The sequence below is a fragment of the Oncorhynchus keta genome, chromosome 27 (assembly GCF_023373465.1).
Source record: "Oncorhynchus keta strain PuntledgeMale-10-30-2019 chromosome 27, Oket_V2, whole genome shotgun sequence".
In the NCBI taxonomy this organism is placed as follows: domain Eukaryota; kingdom Metazoa; phylum Chordata; class Actinopteri; order Salmoniformes; family Salmonidae; genus Oncorhynchus; species Oncorhynchus keta.
Window position 1 is genome coordinate 48,068,262 of NC_068447.1, and position 3,065 is coordinate 48,071,326.

Sequence of the window (3,065 nt, forward strand, 5' to 3'; positions counted from 1 at the left end):
GAAGTGTTGGCTTTGGGGATGACCAGTGAAATATACCCGCTGGAGCGCGTGCAACGGGTGGGTGTTGCTATGGTGACTAGTGAGCTGAGATAAGACGGGGCTTTACCTAGCAAAGACTTATAGATGACCTGGAGCCAGTGGGTTTGGCGACGATTATGTTGTGAGGGCCAACCAATGAGAGCATACAGGTGACAGTGGTGGGTAGTATATGGTGTATATTTGGTGAGAAAAATGTACGTTTTACCCTAATTCCAATGTTTTCAACGCTGGTGGAAATTAGATGAATTACATTCTGGTTGATTACATTTTTCATATCCATATCCAGTATTTTCCAAGTTCATTCCACATCACAATGCATTGACACATTACGTTCAAACAACATTAATTCAACCAGTGTGTGCCCAGTGGGAATAGTCTGAAGACAAACTTGCCAATTTCCCTATATCCTCGACAGAAGCCTGGGAAACAAATGAATATGATTTAACTTCTTCGATATTGGGGGCGCTCTTTTAATTTTTGGATGAAAAACGTTCCCGTTTTAAACAAGATATTTTGTCACGAAAAGATGCTCGACTATGCATATAATTGACAGCTTTGGAAAGAAAACACTGACGTTTCCAAAACTGCAAAGATATTGTATGTGAGTGCCACAGAACTGATGTTACAGAAAAAAAACAGATAAAAAAGAATTCGGAAGTGCCACATTTTTTTAAACCGCCTCATGGCAATGACTTATATGGCTGTAGAGGAGCTAGGAGTCAGCTTACCGTTTCCACGTTTTCCCCAAGGTGTCTGCAGCATTGTGACGTATTTGTAGGCATATCATTGGAAGATTGACCCTAAGAGACTACATTTACCAGGTGGTCGCTTGGTGTCCTCCGTTGCAATTATTGTGTAATCTCCAGCTGCAGTACTTTTCCGTTTGCTACTGAGGAGAAACCCAACTGCCACGAAGGATTTATCATCGAATAGATATGTGAAAAACACCTTGAGGATGATTCTAAACAACGTTTGCCATGTTTCTGTCGATATTATGGAGTTAATTTGGAAAAAAGTTTGGCGTTGTAGTGAATGAATTAGTTTTTTTTTTCTTAGTCAAAAGTGATGAACAAAACAGAGCGATTTCTCCTACACAACTAATATTTTTGGAAAAAATGAACATTTGCTATCTAACTGAGTCTCCTCATTGAAAACATCCGAAGTTCTTCAAAGGTAAATTATTTTATTTGAATGCTTTTCTTGTTTTTGTGAAAATGTTGCCTGCTGAATGCTAGGCTTAATGCTATGCTAGGCTATCAATACTCTTACACAAATGCTTGTGTAGCTTTGGTTGAAAAGCATATTTTGAAAATCTGAGATGAGTGTTGTTAACAAAAGGCTAATCTTGTGTTTCAATATATTTCATTTCATTTGCGATTTTCATGAATAGAAAAAGTTGCGTTATGCTAATGCGTTATAGTTCAAGTATTTTTCTGTCGATTTCTCAGCCAAGCAGGATGAACAAACGTGACGTTTTTCGCCTACAAAAATATTATTTTTGGAAAAAAGGAACTTTTGCTATCTAACTGGGAGTCTCCTGAGTGAAAGCATCTGAAGTTCTTCAAAGGTAAAGGATTTAATTTGGTTGCTTTTCTTATTTTTGTGAAAATGTTGCCTGCTGCCAGCACAGCCAAGCATAGCATTATGCCATGCTAAACTTACACAAATGCTTGTCTTGCGTTATTTTGAAAATCTGAGATGACAGTGTTGTTAACAAAAGGCTAAGCTTGTGTTTGAATATATTTATTTCATTTGCGATTTTCATGAATAGGAAACGTTGCGTTATGGTAATGCGCTTGAGGCTATGATTACGCTCCCGGATACGGGATTTCTCGTCGCTAGAGGTTAAACTGAAATTAAATATGTTCTGTAATAAACAAAGCTATACAACTGAGTGTGTGTAAATATATGCAACTTTTTTTCTCCCTTCTCTTTTCTTGGCTTCTCATAATGTGGTTAGTTAACTGGCTGATTTTTGCTCACTCATCTTTGCATCTCCCTTCCAGACTTGTGCCTTGGAATGTAAGGGAACTCTGCTGACTACCGCTGAGTTAAATAAATGCAGGACGACTCTACAGTCGCGTGCAGTGAACGTGGTCAAGCGTTAGTGGATTCATTTAAAACAAATTGACAAAAACAAATGGTTAACCTCGCCGTGGCTCGAAAATTGTGTTTATAAAGGAGCATAAGGCATTCCCTAAGAAATACGAGGATATGGAGGATATGAGAAATACGAGGATATGGAGGATATGAGAAATACGAGGATATGGAGGATATGAGAAATACGAGGATATGAGAAATACGAGGATATGGAGGATATGAGAAATACGAGGATATGGAGGATATGAGAAATACGAGGATATGGAGGATATGAGAAATACGAGGATATGGAGGATATGAGAAATACGAGGATATGGAGAAAGACGAGGATATGGAGAAAGACCTCTGAGTTTTTGGAGGAAGATGAGCGCGGAGATGTTGATTCTGCAAACAGCATGTAAGGCTGTAAAATAACAAAATGTGAAAAAAGTCAAGGTGTCTGTATACTTTAGCAGCATACAAGACATTTTTGGACTCACTGCTGTGCTCACTTGAACAGGAAGGTGGCCCGGCAGTCCTTCTTGTGGGCAAATTTTGTCATCTAAGTTTGGCAAATTTTGTCATCTAAGTCTGGCATTCTCTGGATTTATGGTGCTTTCAAGATAACTGGGAACTGAAAAAAAAAAACAAGTTCAAATCATGACATCAGTGATCTTCGGGTCGGAGCTCTAGAAAGAGGCCTGAGTTCCCGACTTGGATGACAGTCCCCCCCCCCCCCTTCTAGCTCTCCCTGTAGATTTTGCAGTGATGTGTTCTCATTGGTGACAGAACACTGAGCCAATCACGGCACAACTAGAGAACATTACAAACCCCTACGCTGTGTATTTTCTGCTGTCTGACCCTCCACCACAGAGAGCATGGAGCTAAGCTGAAACACCTGCATTTTGGAGATGCCTTACTCAAGAAAGCAAAAAAAAGAGACCATG